Below are 21,086 nucleotides of genomic sequence, written 5' to 3' on the forward strand. Positions count from 1 at the left end.
AGTTGATGTAGGTGTAAGTTCTCATTTACAGCTTTCTGTAGTAGAGTTCGAATAGATGTGAACCTAGTAGTAGGCGAATAAGTCTCGTCATAGTCTATACCCTTTATCTGTGAATAGCCTCGGGCCACATACCTTGCTTTGTACTGTATCTTGTCTGGTTGACTACTTTGTTTAATGGTGTACACCCAGCGGCCTTTGGTCTCCTCACGATTGACAGGAAGAGGTTTTATGGTCCATGTATCATTAGCTTGCAGTGTAGATATTTCAGCGTCCATTGCAGCTTTCCACTGAGTAGAGTTATCAGATTTGATTGCCTCTTCATAAGTCGTTGGTATGAGAGGAACCAGGTTTGTAGTGTATGCATAATCAGTTGCTGACAGATAATAATCAGATAGATAAGGTGGAGTTTTCCTCTCTCTACGTGGTCTGGTAGCTACATGAATGGAAGTTGTCTGCTCAGTACTATGGTCAGCTTGCTGTAGTGTTACTGGCTGGTTCACTGGCTCAGGTTCCTGGTCCGAAGGCATGGTACCAGAATCATTGTCCCTTGTTATGGCTTGACTTGTACCACGGAGAGGCATGCTACACGGATCTACCTCAGGCATTTCATGGTTTCGGGAGCTGTTATCATGTATAGTGACATTACGCGTCGTGATGACTTTGTTGTCACTGAGTACATAATATCCATGGTTTTGCAGATTGACACCTAAGTATATTCCTACATTCCCACGTTTATCTAGCTTTTGTTTGTATCCGTCAATGTGGTGGGTACAAGGGGAACCAAAATTATGAAGTTTTGACATGTCGGGTTTTGCGTTAGTAAATAACTCGTAGGCTGTAGACTTAGTGCGTCTTTGATAGCTCCTGTTTCTCAGATATTGAGCATGTCGCACAGCGTAGGACCAGTAGCTTTTAGGAAGCTCTGTATCCGCTAACAAGCATCTTGACATTTCTAGTAGCGAACGCCAAGACCTCTCGGATTTTCCATTCTGATATGGAGTATGGGGTGCCGTAGTTGTGTGTTTAATACTATTTGATAACAGTATCTTCTTGAATGAGTCAGACATGTACTCACCTCCATTGTCACTGTGTAGTTCCTTTACCTTTCCAATAGGTGCAATGTCTGCGAGAAACTGTTGTAGCGCAATGTGTGCTTCACTTTTAGCTCGTAGTAGATAGATAAATATCATGCTTGAATATTCGTCAATAAAGTTCATGATATAATGATGTCCTTCTCTAGAAGATGGTGATATGGGACCACATAGGTCTGAGTGTACACGCTCTAGAGGTTTTGTAGCATAGATAGGAGGATTGTCATGTGACTTTGGTAGACGTGTCATTTTGTTAGTGGTGCATGTAGTACATGTTGGAGTTGATGTAGTTTGGCTTACTTTCATACCAAGTGTTACTTTTTGTAGGTTGAGAACATCTTCGTGGTTTAAGTGTCCTAGGGCTACATGCCATTCATCTAGTGACTTCGTAACATTGGCTGATTCGTCAGCGGTGTTGATAGTTGATGGCGTATCGGATACAGTGTGTAAGTAGTACAGTTTACCGTGTTGGGCTATGTCGAAATCTGTACCGTTAGCTGTGAGTTTGGTGTTATCTTTCGCAAATGTTATTTCCGCACCAGTTTGCACAGCAGATTGCACCGAAAACAAACTAACTGGAAACTCAGGGGCTAGTAGTGCATCATTTAGTGTCACATTATGTTGCCTGCCTTTAGAATCGATTATGGTAAATTTAGCTTTACCTTTGGCTGTCACCAATTCATTTGTCTTGTGTCCATCTGCCATTTGTATGAAATGTCGCTTCGGGTCGAAACTTCTATCGTAAGATACAAAATGGCTGGAGTTGTTGACCATGTGGCATGTGGCCCCACAGTCTACTAATAGTTTATTGTCATTGTGATATATTGTGTTGGCGTATTCAGTGTCATCTGCGCTGATGGTGAATGAGAATTCGGTTGATTCTGTAGCAGTATTTGCAGTTGAGTTAGAACCTGTTTTATGGGCTCGTTCTTTGGTACGACATACCTTTTCAATATGTCCCTGCCTTAGCCAGAAGGTACATTTCAGTTTAGACTTAGAACGGCATTCAGATGAAGTGTGATTGGACTTACCACATGCCATACATCTTGGTTGTGTAGTAGTGGCATTGGCAGTAGCACACGGTTGTTGTTTTCTTATTGTAGATCGAGTCGCTAGTGCAGATGCTGTTTGTGATGCAAGACGCATTGCTTCGGTATTAGCATAGTTGTGGACGGCAGCTTTGAAGTCTGATAAAGACTTTGCTTTGTCTAGCTGTGTGTGTATGACCACAAATGGCTTATATGCTTCTGGTAAACCTTTTAGTATCATAGCAATGATGAGATTGTCGGAAATGGTTTCCTTTGCACTTCTCAAGCCTGTAGCTGCACGCTCAGCTCTGATAATAAAGTCAGTAATATCCTCGTTATCGTGCATACGTAAGGTTGTAAGTTCTTCATATAGTGTTAATACTCGCGGCTTTTCTATAGACGCGTAATGTTGTCTTAGTACTTTGAGAGCATCTCTGCCATTGTCTTTGGCATCATTCATAATTAATTGTAATGATCTCTCATCCAGAACTTGAACCAGTTCTGCATATGCTGTTCTGTTCTTGGTAGGAAAATCACTATCATCATCATCGTCTCCTTTAGGTAATATGGCTTTGTATACTGCCCTATCCTGTGTGTAGAGATAATTGATGAATCTCGTTTCCCATATTGTGTATGATTGCTGATTTCCATCAAAATATAGTCTGCTTCTAGCACTGGGCCCATAACCTGTTGAGCTGGTGGCCATAATAGGCCGATGTAAGCAGATTAATTCTGATGATTTATTTTTAGCAACAAGTACAAAGCATTGCCGAACAGAAACAGGAAACAGAAATGTGATTCACACAATCGTAATACATGAATAGATTGGAGTTGCCTACTCCGTACCGAGAGCATAATTCCTAATTAATAGTGAATATACTATTTATCACATGTCTAGCATACAGTGCCAGATTGTCAGTTCAACAGACTTTGCTCATAGAGCTGAAGATCTCTTTCAAATGTTCGGAGTTGCTTAAACAAGTCATGTACCAACTTGTCTTGTCCTTGAAGCCTCACGTTGAGTTGAGATAATTTTTGAGAGATATCATTTAAGAACGCGAAGTCCATTGGCCAGAAAGGATTACACAGTTCTTGAGGCTCCTTTCATTTCAACTTCAGAAATAAAATGGTCTCATCTAGTAATAGCCAGAAACGTTGCAATGTTGATGCTCTGCTAAGCCAGCAAACCTCTGTAAAATAAACAACATTCTCAGACTGGCTGTCCAGGTGTCTCAAGAACTCCTGAAACTCTGTGGTTTAGTTCTCATGAGCGTATGTAATTTATTGTTTTTACTACTACTGAGTTGACATGATCCATATTGATAATTTTTGCGCTCAGGTTCTCCTGGTGTATCATGCAATGAACTGCAATAACATCTGGCTGGAGCTCACGTACTTTAGCTATAAGACCATTGTGACACCCTATCATGGATGGTGCACCATCTGTACACAGTGAGACACATTTGCTGAAGTCCTCAATTCCCGTTGTCTGTAGTGACGCTTGAACACCTTCAAATATATCTACACCTCTTGTAGTGCCTTTCAACGAGTTTAAGTCGAGAAGTTCCTGAGTTACATTGAAATCCTTATCTACAGCTCGAATAAATACAGCCAGCTGTGCTGTATCCCTGATTACTGTACTCTCATCAAATGCAAGTATAGCATTCAATATCACCCAGCTCATCATAGCATTCAATATCACCTAGTTTCACCTTTAATTGATATGCTATGTCTGAGCCCATATCTTCTACTCGTCTGACTATTGTGTGGCGTGAAAGAGATACATCTGAAACACTTTTTAGCATTTGTGAGCACTTAACTTCAGCAAGTTTCAGAAAGCACTCTTTTACTATTTCACCATCAGAAAATGTCTTTTGGTGTTCGGTGAGAATCTTTGCAATCTCAAAGCTCACTATAGTATTGGCAATGTCAACCTCACGTGATTGAGTTAACACTTGCTGCTGCGCTTTCAGGCTTTTTGTCAACTTTTCTGCAAGTTGCCTTTTCTTCTCTGTGTTGTATCTGCCATACTTTTCACCATGATTTGTTTCAAAATGTCTTCTAATGTTGTATTCCTTGGTTTGAGCTGCTGAATTCTGGCAGATTAAACATACGGTCTTGTTATGTACTGATGTAAACAAGTATTTATCCTGCCATTCAGTATTGAATTTTTTGTTTTCTTCAGCCACAGTTCTTTTTCTTTTAGTAGCCATGATGACTAGACAGCACTTAATTATTAATCAACAGTTAGGTAACTGTTAAAGTAAATTGACCAATAACAGGCAAGAACAAACAACCAATCATTGAAAGGGAATGGCTATTTGTAAACAACTACATTATTGCAGTGTATGCTATGTGTAAAACAAACCTGTAACTGTGATCTAAATACATGTATAGAAATATCACAGATCACGGATTGAATGATAAATAGATGGCGTCTTTTCAGTAAGTACATGTATGTACGTTATATAACACTATCTATGACTACTCTGCTAAAGTTTAAAGCCAACTGAAGATTCTAGTTGATGTGAGGGACACTACACTTTGCTTTCAACAAAATCTCACCACTATGTAGCATTTTTTATATTTAGTGCATTGTACTCATTCAAACGCATCTATATATGCAAAATTACTGGGAGGGGTGGAAGGGTCGCACAATAAATGGCAAAGGGCCACATGCGGCCCGCGGGCCACACGTTGTCCGTCCTGCTTTAGATGTTCACTTTTCACTTGTAGAACGTGAGGAAAATTGATTGATCAATGCACATCTTTCACTTCCAGAACTGAAGCTTCAAATCATTGGCTTGGCGTACTTATGCTTTTGTTAAACGTACATGTATATTCATTTTTAAAATTACACCCGCAATCTATCTAACTCTCAATTTGAAAGCTTCTAGTAGATACGCGTTAAAATGACGTATCTATGAATGACATATATTTATTGCACTTGTTTTATTGATTACAGGATGTTTATGTGGTCCAACCAGCGAAGCAGCTTTGTCAGTGTGGAAACTGCCATAAGTGGGAAAGAGAGACTTGAATGTGTGCTGCACAAACCCTGATATGTTTTGTTTGAGTTTGCTGCAGGAGATGAATTTGTCTTATTGCATGATCTGAAACTATGTGAGTGGCCTTAACTTGGATGGATAGTTTTAATAAAAGTTTAATGCCGAGATGAAAATTTTTTGACTTGTAAAAATTATATAGTAAAAAAAAAATATTGTTAAAGATAATGCAAAACATGATTTGCAAAACATTGAATACATCATAGCCCCGTTGCCACCTATTCTGAAATCTTGTCTGATAGATTGATTTATGAAGTGTAATCAGAGCTGTATTGACAGGTACTTTTGCATAGCTCGACCATTCGTTTAGTATGTACTTGAATCAACTAATCAAATGTGACCAGTGAATCTTTTTTACAAATTGATACCAATAATGACTTGACAACATTGACTATACAATGTGCATGACTTTTTATGGATGCAGTTGGTTTCTTCACATATTCTTTTCAAAGACGCAGCTTGCTTGTTTTACTTAATAACCAGTTTCCGGTGTGGGTAGCGACAGAACTGCGCCAATACAAAGACCTTATTCTACAAAGTTTGCATGAAATAAGTACCATAGACCGGTAGAATTGGTAGTTGGTAATAAGATGTTTACACAGCATTTAGAGGAAGCTAATATGACAAGTTTTTAATTTCCCTTATTTGAGGCGTTTGAGACATTCATAATAATGTATCTGTAGCTGGATTAAAAATTTTATTCTAGCCAGCATGAGCAAATACAAAATAAAATATATGCCAATAGAGCCGAGTAGGACTAAACTTTTATCACAATAGCCGATGTGAATACGAGAGATAGAGACAGGTTGTATCACTCGTTACATCATTTCGGGCAAGTCGGAGCATGCTTTTTGGCCTGAGTTTTTTACTGCAATCAATCTTTTCAATTTTAATCTTCAAATATCTTGAAAATGAGATCGCCTAACACAACAAAAAACCTATCAACTGATGGACAAACAAATTCTTTTAAAATCAACTAAAATTTGGAGCCATCATATCTTTAAACAGACACTAACAAAAGCATTCAGAAAGGATGATTGTGGTGAACTCAGATAGTTTCTAGGCATTGACTTTATGAAAACCGATGACGGATTTATAATGAGCCAGGAACGCTATGTCAAAAACATGCTTAGTAAGTTAAACATGTCAGACTGCAATTCAGTCAGCACACCCACTGTACCAAAGCTATCATTACTTAAACCTAAAGCAGACACAAGCGCATTGCACCCATATAGGGAGGCAGCAGGAGGCCTTATATACCTGATGACAGAGACTAGATCAGATATCAGCTGAATCACTTTAAAGCTTTCACAATTCCTCCGGAACTACGATAAGTCACATATAGCCGCACTCAAACCTGTTTTAGGTATTTGAAAAGAATACAATCATATAGCCTAAAATTTGTGAAAAGCGAGTGCAGCGAGTTGATACAATATGCCGATGCGGATTGGGCAAACGATCTTGATGACAGACTTTCTACTACTGAATACCTATTCACTGTCGGCAGTAGGGCAAGCCCTATAAACTGGAACACCAAGAAGCAACCTACTGTTGCTCTGTCCACCTGCGAAGTTGAGTACATGGCTTTAACGGAGACAACAAAGGAAATGCTTTACCTAAAGCAGTTTGTGATGTCTATGTTTGTGATGTCTGACCTCAGCACACACTTAACATTATATATATATATATAAATATATATATATAAATAAATATATATATATATTGACAACCAAGGTGCAAGCGCACTTACATCACAGGCGAAAGCTCAACGTAAACTTTCGAAGCATGTAGACATTAAATACCATTTCGTCAAGGAGCAGACTGAAGTGGGATACGAATATGTATGCTCTAATGACAACCTAGCAGATGTTTTGATAAAGCCATTGAGAGTACAAAAACATTGTGAAAGTATACATCGACTTAGGATGGAGAGGGGGTGTTGAGTGTGCCATCCTAAATTTGAGTTGTCTGCCCATCCCAGTAGTAATCAAGAGAAGAAAATAAATACTTATATGTTTATTTTAGCTATGTGCGTAGCATAGACATGCGATACTTGCTCCTTTTATTACACATTATAAACTATGTTTTTTTTGTAACTGGATGTTCTGTAAACATGCTTTATCTCTTCATTACGAATAATAGAGCAATGAGCAATTTTGTTTGTTAATTCACATTATTAATCCGAATATTGACAATCAATCAAACAAAAACATGGCATCATTGAGCAATAACTCAACAAACAAGCCTTACTAACGGAAAAAGCCGATAATGTAAAGTTTATCATGAGATGTGGAGCACCATCTACAAACAGTCAGAGAGGTCTATAGCAAACCATTTAAAGTCATCGTAGCAACATGCAGTGTTTGTCTTATGCAAATACCACGGTAGCCACACTGAATACTTGACGAAGATTGCTAGTGAGTTGAAATAACAAAGAGCTTTTCAAGTTGCAAAGAATCTCAAACCCCTGAAGAACCTAAAGTAAGATCATATCAAACTCATTTATTTAATACTTCGATTAGTAATCTAACGATTCATCAATCTCGGATTGAATGCATTGCTTCATTGAAAATCTTGCTTTTCCTTCACCTAATCCTGTATTTTCTAAATAAAGCGGCTTCTTGCTTGAGTATTGTTTGTTGGTGTTTACTGTAGTCAGCTGGATCAATAAGTGATAGGTGTTGATTATAATTAATCACTGTCAAACTTCTCAGGCCATATTTTACATATTGGTTTTAAACTATACAATAACTGCTCTCTGTCATAGGTATTGTTGCTGTGTCTTTAGACACTCAATAGCTTAACTCAATTTGTTTAATTTTTTTAGGCGAAGACGACAGCACATAACATAATTTTTAACATAACATTATCAGCTACTTACATTATTGGGTTTCATAAATAGAATACCTATTGCATATTTTTTTAATAAACCAGTAATATTGGACTATTTGTTATATAGCATGCTTCTGCTGATCATTATTAAGACTTAGCTCACCTATTTCTGAAATGGGAGATCGTATTGCTCTTTGAAATATCAAACCACTTTCAACACAAAATGTAGTACCTTCATGCAATTCCATGATTATTGTTTAACTGATGGCTTGGTTAATTTTAAATTACTATACTGTGTCATGCAGAACTTATACTGTATTGTTGTGTTATTACATTACATTCTGGTGTATCATATTATAATAACTGTATTAAGTTATATTGTATTGAACTGCGTTGCAAATATGTGTTGCATTATGTTGTGCAATATTATTTATTGATACATTTTTCATTGTATTTTATTTTATTGCGTTATATAGTATTGTTATTGTGTTCACATATCAATTATTACCTTACAGAAGTATGCGATATATGATTTAACTAAATATTGTTGTGGCAAGAGCTAAAGGGTGCCCATCTATTCTTTCCATGTAGGGCTATGCACATTGCCTACACATCTAAATCAGTCCTGTACCTCTTCCTATTTTTAAGTTTTAAATTTATAGCTACATGCTTTAATAGACTGGTTTTTCTGATAGGTCATGATAGATAAATATTGCACCATAAACGTAACCTCTTATATGTCTATATGATAATTTTGTATTTTGAACTCATTGTCTGTAATGGATGGGATTCTTTACTTTGTAGTTAACTGCCAGAGACTCAATATGACAGACATTTCTTGCCGTCATCTTAGCTACTGGTTTGCCAGGAACCCTCTTCATACTTTTCACAATGGGACCTGTACAGCTACTGATTGATGGGCTACAGATTGGGTACACTGGTTGTGACACAGAACAACTAGCAAATAATGTTTCATTTTTTAAATGAAATTATTATATTGCTGGGCAACGTGTGGAAAGCATAAAATAATTATTATGTTTCTTTTAGTACTTTTTGTTGGTACATGCTATTTATTTTTTATTTAATTGGCATTTAATATATGCAAATTCTTTTGCTTAATTTTACATTTATTGTACACAATATTGTTGCAGTATGTCCGATGACAACTAACTTTCTGGATGATTAATTAATTGATATCGTAGGACTTTGTATGTGTATCTTGGTACATTGTATGATTATTATATGATATAGCTTGCTTACCAAGGTACACAGTCTGGATGTCATGATACGTCAAAAAGTTTTAATTTTCAATTGCAACTTTCAGTATTGCAAAGTATATTTAATAAAATTATTACATTTAATCTTAAAGCTCATCATCACCGTCTAATTGATTACCATCCTCAATCCGTCGTTCGTTTCATTGTTGCAGCCAACACAGCCACATAGACTTGTGCAAACTCTTTTTGCATAGGCAACTTGTTCATTAGACAAACTGTTGCTGCTTGATAATTGACCCTAATTAAATGCTGACGGAGAAAAACCTCTTGATGGAGGATTTTTTTCATAAGATGCCCTTGATGAGAACAAACTGTATCTGACATCGGTTAGACTTGTAGATTCAGGCTGACCATAAAGATGCAGTGTTGAGCGTGTTAGTTCATTAAACAACTCTTTATTCATTAGAATGTGGTATTTGATTATAGCGAATTATGCAATCCATCATAGCTAGCTTTGGAAATCAGTATAAATAGTGAATTGAAGTTTTGGACTATTACTACCAATGCTGACCATTCACTGGGCCTGACCGGAAACAGACTACAAACCTAATTGCTATTGGGGTAAATTAATACCCCCTACCACAACATGATGTAAATGTAGATCTACAGCTCTGGTAAGCTGGTTTGACAGACTGCACACGGCAGGTAAATTTTTTATTATTTTTGTGTTATTACTCACCATTTAATGGCCAATTACTCCTAGCTTATCAACTAAAATAGCAGTAAGAGATTAGATTAACAATGACTAGGTTAGAAACATGCTAAAAGTATTAAGCTACCATAGACCCTATCTTTTGCCTCCTGTTGACACGACAATGCCCTATGGCCCCCAGACTATGTTAGGCTGTCGTAATCACATGTGATCCCATGTTGCAATCTGCGAGAACTATATTTTAAATATTTGTGTGACTAATACTGCTAGTCATTATCCTGTATAGCTAGTCTATTGTTCTGTTATTATCCTTTATAGCTGTTACTATTTTCTGTTCATTTGTTGTTTAGTCAGTCAAACATACAAAGGTATACATCCTGAACTCTCAACTGTCTCATATATTGCAATGACTAATACTTACTGCAAACAACTTAACATGGTGTCAGGACTTTGGGACCACGTCTACTATACAGTGAGGAGTCCATGCTTTATGGACATGGCTGATAGCGGTTCTCTCCGGCCATCTTCAAATTTCTTGGCAGGGTACTCTGTTCAATTCTGAGTGACGCTAGGAGGAATTTGACAGCGTGGTTGGAGCACTTTGACTTTTATTTGACAGCAACAGAAAATAATGCTAAAGAAGAGAGTGTGCAGGTGGCTACTCTACTCACAATCCTTGGAGCCGAAGGTCAGGAGCTACTGTAGACATTTAACTTATCAGTGACTAACAAAAAAAAGATAAAACCTGTCAAAGCTGCATTTACTAGTTACTTCGCTGTCAAAGTCAAAGAAGAGTGTGAACGGTACAGGTTTTATGGTCGGGTACAACAGACAGACGAACCGTCTGATGGGTTTTTATTCTTAGTCAGAAGCATAGTCACAGCATGCAACTTTCATGAGGCAAAGAAACATAAAGCTCTGAGAGACAGAATTGTGATTGGTTTTAGATCAGAGCCAGTAAGAGGTGAGCTGTCTAACGTAACAGAACAGCTTACTTTAGCTAAGTGCATCGAAGTTTGTCAAAGGTTTGGGGCAACAAAGCAGTACATGAATGGTTACAAGATGTACAGAACCAGAAAAATACAGAACTAATTGCCAAGGCGCACACCATTGATGTGCAACAAACAGGCAGCTCAGGCCTATCAATTGGTCAGTAACCATATTGTGGCTAGCAACAGAGGATAGTAACTAATTGCAATGCTGTGGTGTCACACTTGGCTAGAAAATGTCCAGCATACGACAAATTCTGCAAAAGTTGCCACAAGAAAGGACATTTTAGCAGAGTATGCAAGTCGACGCCTTCAGGAAACACAACTCTCACTAACTCTGGCAAGCTACATGAAGTAAAAAAGTCAGTCAAACACTAAATAATAGTATATATAATAGCTAACTATGAGGTCAATAAACTCAAAATTAAAGTACCCACTGGTGCCACTTGTAACGTAATGCCCAAATCAATTTACGATAGCTTGGCTTTAGCAATACTAAAATAGAGAAGCATAGCCAAGCATTAACTTCATTCAGTAGACACACACTCACGGTAGAAGGAAAAGTAGTGCTCATGCTTGAACACAGGCATACTTTTACCATACATAATTTTATAATTATTGAGCAAGGAGAGACAACCATTTTGGGCCTCTCTAGCTGTATCACTATAATTTTAGTAGAAGCTGCATGTGCTGTAGCCAATAATTCTGTTGCATCTGATTTTACTGACATTTTTGAAGGATTTTGCAAATTACCTAGCATGTATACCTTGACACTCAAGAAGGGTAGCAAACCAGTAGCACAGAGCTCTAGGAGGGTTCCATTTAGTTTGAGAAATTCATTAAAACCAAAGCTATTATTGATATGCCCATCCTAAGTGCCCAGAGAATTTGAGTAGGTTTTTAGGCATGGCCACATACTTGAGCAAATATTGCTTCAGTTTGGCTGAAGTTACAGCTCCCCTTAGGAATCTGGTAAAAGAGATGTTCAGTGGTCTTGGAGAACTGAACTATAAAATTCACTTGAACAGTCAAAGTCATTACTTAGTAGCGGTCAGTTACTCAAAATGTTTGATTCTAATTAACTAATCACATGAAGTGTTTATAGCTCACAAAATGGTATAGGAGCAACTATTCTGCAAAATAGTCAGCCAGTTGAATTTGCAAGTTGTAACTTAACTAGTGCCCAGAAAGCCTACGTACAAATAGAAAAATAATTTCTAGCTGTAAAACATGGGTTAACTAGGTTTCATCAATAGATTTATGGTCAGAAAATAGTAGTGGAAACTGATCATTTACTATTTCTTGGCATCAAGAAAAAAGGGTTGAGCGACCCTCACACCTAGGTTACACAGAATGAGACTTCAAACTCAACTGTATGACTATGTCCTGATTTACAAACCTGGCAGCATGATGTTTATTGCTGATGCTTTGAGTAGGGTTTACCTCGGTGGCTACTGCCCAGACAGTGCAAACTTAGTAGGTATTATGAGCAAATGATATAACCACTGGAATTTTGTCAAACCAAACACACCGATGAAAGCTTTATCAAAGCCACCATAGACGATCCTACTTTAGAAACACCCAAATCATACATAGTAAATGGCTGGCCATGTTTAGAACCCGTAAAACCATTTTGGAATGTGATACAACACTTGAGTGTACATAATGATATTGTGCTAAAAGGCAGTCAGTTAGTGGTACCAATATCTCTCAGGTGAACCACTATCAATGCCATATACAATGGCCACCTTGGAACTTCTAAGTGTGTGTGTGTGTGTGTGCGTGCGTGCGTGCGTGCGTGCGTGCGTGTGTGTATTTTCATCAACAGAAACAATACAGAAAAATAAACTGCGTATTAGTAAATATATCAGGTTAATTACAAATTAGTGAGAAAATGAAAAGAGTATAGCAAAATTCACTCAACCTGAGCACGAGATAATGATGATGGAGCCATAGGTGCGCTGTAGCCCAGCTAATGTTGCGCAAGCCCCAAAAAAGTGCATTGAAAGAGCTAAAAGTTCAGTTTACTGGCCAAGCTATGTTGGCAATATTACAGATTTAGTTGATGCTTGTGAGGCATGCAAAGAGAATGCCAAAGCAAACAATAAGGCCGCACTTGAACCTTATGAAATTCTTGACTACTCTATGCAAACAGTCAACATCGACATTTTCTAGCTAGCAGGCATCGAATACTTGGTTACTGTAGATAGAAAGTTCTACATCCAAGCAGATAATTGAATTGCTAAAACAACAGTTCTTGAACTTTGGCAAGCCTGAAACCTTGGTATCAGACAATGCATCATACTTTAGCTCACTTGAATTAAAATATTTTAATGATGCTTATGATGTCAGTCATATAACTGTTAGCCCACATTGTTCTAGATCAAATGAACTGACTGAGTGTATGATACATGTATGATCAAAAGCAGCCTGCTTTTCCTCCTTTCCTATCCAATTTTCACATTTTTTTCAACCTGTGCAAAGAATATGTCGTGATAGCAAAGCTTGGATTATACTGCCAGTAGTATTCTGCTGTGCCCAGAAAGCCCTTCAGCTCCCTGAGCCCCTAGAGGTCAGCCATTCTCGCACCGCTCTTGTTTTCTCATTTTAGTAGCTACACCTTTCTTGGTTACCACATGGCCCAGGAATTATGCTTGTGACTGGAAAAGCCTGAACTTGGCTGGCTTGTGCTTGAGCCGGCAGGTGGGAGTCAAAGTCTGGTGCAATGACTATGATATCATCTAAGAAGAGTAGCAGTGCTTGCCGCTGCAAGCAGTGCAACACTCACTCCATCAGCTTCTGGAAAGCAGCTGAGACAAAACTAAGTTCAAATGGCAAGACCACATTTACTTTCACAAACCGCAACGGGCTGCAAACGCTGAATTTTATCTATGTGTCAGTGCATCTAAAGACACATGCCAGTAGTTACTGACCAGATCCATCATACTGAAGGGCTTGCGGCCATTGTTGAATCTGAACTGTCAAAGCAGTTCAGGTTCTTAGCAGCTAATTATCATGGCCGTGTACAAAAATTCCTAAATGTTGAGGTTCTGAATGAAATTATGTTAATTGAAAGTTATGTCAACAAACATGAGAATGAAACAACAAAGATTTTCAGAACTTACCATTTTCTGCATGTTTGTAGCATTTTCTCTTGCTCGAAACTCATTGTGCTTGGTTAAAATGAGTTCCTGGTCTTGAGCAGAGATCCCTGAAAAATATTAAACCTTTTACATGTAGCTTAAAATAGGGCATAGGCTATTTACACCTAATCTAATAGTATAAACATTTTGACTGTTTATCCTAGTATAGACTTGTTACCTTCAAAATATTTCAGCGTTTTAAGTAAAATATCTGATTCAATACTTTGCTTAAATTATCTGCAACTATGATATCAATGAACAATTTAGATAGGATAGTTTAAAAACAGAGAGCAGCTGTAGGTCAATGGTGACAACAGTGGTTAAACCGGCTCTCATTTTGGCATCCCAACTTGGATGAGGAGTGTGGCTAACAGCGTTGCTGGACTCAAAACGAAACATGACATAAGATGGAGGGCATACAGCAAAACAACAGTCAGATAACTAAAAATAGTGTCTCAGTAAAACCACCCAACAGAAGGAAATGGTAAACCACTGTTGACACCTGCCAAGAACAGCCATGGCTATAGGAAATGGGAAGAACCATGATTGCCTATGTCCTCACAGGACATGGTACTTAGAGAGTGAGAGAGTTAAAAACAGTTTCGAACTTTTCAACTTCAAACAAAAAGATATACAACTATTTTGTGTCACTGAAATTTACACCCATAAATAAATCTTAGATAGATATTTTTTATCTACAGCTACAGACAACTTACCTGAATTGACTGCCTTGTTAGATTTTTTAAGACAACCTGTATGTTGACTGCTGAAGCGAAAATATTTCTCTGATATGCAGTCTTCAACAACCACCTACAAGCACACCATTGAATATATAAACAGAGAAACCGAAAATATTGGCTGCTACGAAAGACAAGAGAGTGAAAAAGTATAGATGTTCTAACCTTCACGTATAGAGGATTCGTGGCACAGTGGTTAAGAGAGCCTTATAAACTTGTGAACAGCGGACTAAAGTTAAATGCCTGAAAAAGGCCACAGTCAACAACAGGAAGGGTCTTTAGAGGTTGACTTGCAAGAAAATTCACATTAGAGTTATTTGGTATCAGAAGATTCACCATGTCTTAATCTGCGGTGTTGTAGGTGAAAATTTGTGGAAATGTGATTACAAGCTCTTAAAAGCTCAAAATGAACAGTTAATGGCAGCCATCACAAAAACACCGTAGGTTGAAATCCCTTTCAAAATTGGCTCAAATGGGACGTAGCTGAACATGATGTTCTTATGTTTACACTTTCATGCAACCTCATTCGTCGAAAATGCCTAAAAATACCAATCAGTAACTAGATGGCTCTGTAACCTTAAGCTGTCCTTGCTGCCAAACCAGCTCATACAGATTAGTATGCGCAGTTCTAAAGGATCCGTTGCAACTCTTTACTCCTTCACACTTAAGAGAACCAACCACTTTGAGTTGAGAGAATGAATTTATTTAATGAAGCACATGCAGAGTGTATTACAATATGAGGAGCAATATTGCCAGAGTGATGTCCTGATGATGTGCTTTTGGTGGGGCTCTTATGCATTCTTATATACTTGAAGGCTAGCCACTCTTATCAGAGGGCCAGATGGTTATACTTCTTCTGACTGGCCTTTGGCCGGTTTGGTTCAGCTGGAGTTGTTCTCTCGGTCCGGCTGGGTTGAGTCATAGGTCTTTAGTGTAGCAGCATCTGATACACACTGACAGGCAACTGCCTAACTCGGGTTCAGTGAGGAAATTTGGTAAAGAAGTTCTCGTATCACTAAAAGACCAAAATGGGTTCCTAGTGTATTTTCACACGATGTCTGATGTCAACATTTTGTGCAAGTTAAAGATAAACTTGCACAAAATTTTAATAGATTTTATTGAAAAAACTGACATAATTGTGGTTAAAAAGCTCAGAAGAAAAATACGTGCGAAATGATGTTGCTTGTTTTTATTGTTGCAATAGTTGATATCGGCTATTGTGTTCCAGTTGAAGCGTTACGTGTCTCTATTCTGTTGGTCTTTTTGCAATTATAGACGTCCTAATCACAATTTTGCTTGATCTGAGCGTTTTACATGGAATCTAGTTTTGTCAATTTTATCGTGGAGCATCCTGCCAGTTAGATCACCTCAAACATAAAAAATAGCAAATGATAGAAAAATAACGATTCTTTCTGATGACATCTGCTACAATTTTGTGCAGATTCATCTTTAAACGCTAAAAATTATTCTAAACTTTTGTAAGGCTGTTAAGTGTGTATCGAGAGGTTCTCAGGCTGTTGAGTGTGTCTCGAAAGGTTCTCAGGCTGTTGAGTGTGTCTCGAGAGGTTCTCAGGCTGTTGAGTGTGTCTCGAGATGTTCGCAGGCTGTTAAGTGTGTCTCGAGATGTTCACAGGCTGTTAAGTGTGTCTCGAGAGGTTCTCAGGCTGCTAAGTGTGTCTCGAGAGGTTCTCAGACTGCTAAGTGTGTCTCGAGAGGTTCTCAGGCATGCAGAAGAAGCACAGAGAATATGGGTTCAACTATTCTAATGATTAGCTTAAGTGCAGTGTTGGCCTTTGAGGCAGCCTTTAGCATTAGTCAGTTTTTGTGAGATACATCATCACTATTTCCTCTAATGCTAATGTTAGTTAAAACATGCTGTTACTGTCAGCTGGTAACTGTGACTCTGACTGTTAATTGGTAGCGTTCACTGTTACCAATAACTGCTAACTGTTAACCATAACTATTAACTGGTAACTTATGGTTTTAACTAGTAGTGGTAATTGTCAACTGTAACTGTTTACTGTAACTCTTAACCATTAACTTTTAATTATACATGTTAACTGTAACTGATAACTGCTACTGTTAACCACTGTTAGCAAGAGCAAGCTACTCACCTGAATTGAAGGCATGACAAAGAGTAACACTAGTAAGCTCATGTATAGTAGCTCCATTTTGAGTCCCTGAAGATCCTTGGAGTCATGAACTGATTGTCAACAGTCAGAAACTCAATAGATTTACTTCTGGCATGATCTGAAAAGAAACTGATCTTAACCCTATTTATTCAGCTGGCATCTGAAAATTACTGATGGGGTCAAACCTACCTAAAATGTTTAGTTTTTTTGGAAGTTTCGAGTTTACTCTGTTATACCGCAGTTGTCACATTGTTACCATGGATGTGTTAGAACTAATATTATAAATGTGTCACAAATACTTTAAAAGACTATAAACTTTAAAGTCAGAGTAATAATAATTATTCTATAAATGGTTTTTTAAGTGAAGTTGGTAATGTTGTAAAGGATAAAATGAAAATGTTACTTTTATAAGGAAATCATTTTTGATTAAATGAAAATTGATACAATGTCAATTTTACCTGCAACCTGCAACGTTGCAACTAACGCTGCAGCTTGAACACAATATAACCAACATCAATAATTAAAGACAGGCAGCCCCCAACTAGTGAAATTACTTTGGCATGTATTTTTCTTCTGAGCATTTTAATTGCAGTAAAGTTTTTCAATTTTAATCTTGAAACATCCTGGCAGCCATCAGATCACTTCAAACAAAAAATCAATGACAAATATTCTTTCCGCATCTTTGCATTTTCTTGCTTTGTTGCTAAATGTTTATTTGAAGTAAACTGTAGGCTTTAAGATATTTCATGGTTTTTGTCCTCATTTTTACAGAACAGTTTCAGGTTTTCAACTCATTTCAACTTACATGTACATGATATGAACTAATTGCATACAATATCTAACAATTATTATGAAAATATTATTGCCAGCTGCTCTAACAATTATCCACCTAATAGCCGTTCCCTTAGCAAAGGAAGGTATTTTAAACACTATATCAAACTATTTATTTGATTTTTGTGCCTAACTGTTGCCCTTTTTATTTTTATCGTTCTATAATTTTTGCATGGCATAACTTGTAAAAACATTTCTGTTTAAAATAAGATTATCATTGCTAAAGTAATTTAAATGCTGAATCGAGAATGAACAGCCTTTCCTACAACAAATAGGGTACGAGCTTGAGTTTCTTATTTTTCGAATAGACTGCTACCTACAAAGTTCTTGTTAGCAAATAGGCAGCTTTATTGACGATTTAAATTAGCGAGAACTATGCCTACATAAATAAGTTCTCCCTCAGCCTGTGTATGACTAGCCTCAACTTATTTTGTACAATACATACAATTATGTTAAACCGTATAATTCTAAAAGCAATTATATTAAAACATAAGAGCCTGGCAGCATATCTTAAGAAACGCTGCTACACTACCTATTATAAATGATGACAGAACAAGAAATTCTTATGGCTAATATCACTGGGTACACCCATTGCTATAATAGGTGGTAGGGCTGCCTTTCCACTGAGTACAAACCAGGCTGGCCTTCACCTTTTTAAAAAAATAGACTATAAAGCAAAGAGTTCTCTTGCATGGGCTGTAAAAGTTAAGTAATATTTACTTCCTGTAGCTGTTATAGCTTTTCATAAATGTTCCGTAATAATAAAAACTAGTTTGTAACAAATGAAAAACTAACACAGAGAGTCTCTTTCCACCGTCTGACTAACATGAATAATAGTCATAATTCTGTTCACACTAAAATGCTAATCTATTTGCTTGGTCGTAGAAAATTTTACTCACCTAACTATAGCAGCTGCTAGGGTAAGCTTTGGAATCATGAGCTCTCAAGAATAAATTACATTGAAACTGTCCAGCATAAGTCAATGCAAAGAGCATTTTATTTGAAAAATGTTTCAGCAAATAATAATGACCTCATTAATTCCTGTGCAGAAAAAATATTTTAAATAAACAGATTTCTTGCACAATTAAACAGATTTTTTAAAACCAATATTATACTTAATGAGATACAAAACTCAAGAAACTAATGATGAAAACGCAAAATAAAGTGCTTAAAAATCTTCAATGCTGCCCGACTCTTGGAATCACTTGCCTCTAGTTTCAGTTTTTATTTGTAACACCTTTTTTGAGTTGATCTTGGCTGAATGTCAATGGCTGAATCAATCATGTGACAAGAAGTTTTAGAGGATGGTAACAGAAGGAATTGAAGAAAAACAGAGCGGGGGCAGACGACGGCTGACCTACTTGGGAAGTGTAAGTAAATGGATAGCCACTCATTTACCATAAAGCTTTGAGAAAGAAAAAGCGAGAGGGCAAGATAGTGAGATAGCGAGAGAGCGAAAGAGTGAGAGAATAAGAGAATGAGAGAATGAGAAAGCGAGAGAACGAGAGAGTAAGAGAACAAGAGAACGAAAGAACGACAGAGTGAGATAATGAAAGAGAGCGAAACGATGAGAGAGTGAGATAGCAAAAGAGAGAGAGCAAGAAAACGAGAGAGCGCAAGAGAGAGAGAGTTGAAAATAGCCAGAGCGAGATAGCGATAGAGCTAGATAACGAGAGAGTTAGAGAACGAGAGAACGAGAGAGTGAGATAATGAAAGACAGCAAGACAACTAAAGAGTGAGAGAGCAAAAGAGAGAGAGTTAAAAAGAACAAGGATTAGGAAGTGGTGGAGAACCATGATTGCCCACGTTCTCTCAAAACATGGCCCTGAGAGAGGTAGAGTGTTAATGCTTAGATTTTTCTCAAGTTGTTAGACTTGATACCTGCAGATTCCTAATTTCACATTAGCGATCCCATAAAAATATTACATAGTAATACAAAACCATCTCATAGATTGTATTAAACCTCTATAGCTGTATCATAAGTTTTCTCAAACAGTTTTTACAGAGTTGCAGAAGTTGATTGTGTCTATTACATTGGCTCCATGTATTCTGCTCTCAGCAGGAAACAGTGGAGGTGAACTCATGTAATTGTTTAGCATTCTTTAACTTTAAACATGATTTTATGCTTCTTGATGTTTGGTCCCAGACTTCATCCAAAACAAAAAATTATAACAACAAAATAATTTTCCATTTGTTTATAACTGTCTTAGCTTTTTTGTTAGTTCTTTATTTCAAAGAAAAACTCTTTGTATTCTTTAGACTAAGACACCAGCAATAATTATAGTCCATATCGTTAATTTGATTAGTTATAACTGTTAACAACATATTTGATTAATTATAACTGTTAACAACATATTTGATTAGTTATAACTGTTAACAACATATTTGATTAGTGATAGCTGGTAACAAAACCTGTCTGGTCCTTTTTGGGAACCCCAAGATTTGTGCAAGCCTATGCAAAAATAAGCTGTCTGCTGACGCAACTAGCAAAAGAAGATGCCAAGTTTGAATGAACAAATGAATGCCAATGTGTACAAACAGTACAGCTGAATATGACCTGGCCAGTGTTGATGATGTTATCATTAAAGCTCATGAACTGAAGTGGTTGATGCAGAAATGGCCATATAATAGACTATAAACTAGAGGCTATAGAAGAGTAGTCTCACACTGAGGGTTAGAAACTAACCACAAACTATGTGTATGAAAGGGTGTAATTGATACAGATGATAAATGAGTAATTAAAGTTATCCTATAAAACGGTGGAAACGAGAATTTCAACATAAAAAAGAAAAAAGGTAGCACAACTAATATGTGAAATGATAGGGCAACAAGCACTATTGAGAGTAGGAAAGAACCAGCTGTCAAACTGATTCTTTTCAAAAGATTATAAAAAGAGATCGACAAGTGGACTCAACAGAAATCAGAGCGATTGGGCTGTAGCAGACATTAGTAGCAACCCAAAAGGAGGACAGTGGTCTCAAAAGGATGTACACTTAGTTGCAAGGGGAACACCAGCTAAAAAAACCACTTGAAACCGATGAAGCTTTCATGAAAAACTAGAAATAACAGGAGTAATTAAGACTAAGTCAAGAGGAGGTGCCCTCAACAAGAAACCATTATGAAAGAGAAGAACACAACTATTAATACCCAGGACAGGGGCATAGTGAAGAAGGAACAAACAGTAGTTCTAATATCATCATATCAACAATATCATCAGCTGTATATATCTGCTGGCTGTATATATCTGCTATTGAAGGACAAATCAATACACATAGAAAAAGTTTCAGACACAGAACATAAGGGAAATGA

Source organism: Watersipora subatra, chromosome 4 (assembly GCF_963576615.1).
Source record: "Watersipora subatra chromosome 4, tzWatSuba1.1, whole genome shotgun sequence".
In the NCBI taxonomy this organism is placed as follows: Eukaryota; Metazoa; Bryozoa; class Gymnolaemata; order Cheilostomatida; family Watersiporidae; genus Watersipora; species Watersipora subatra.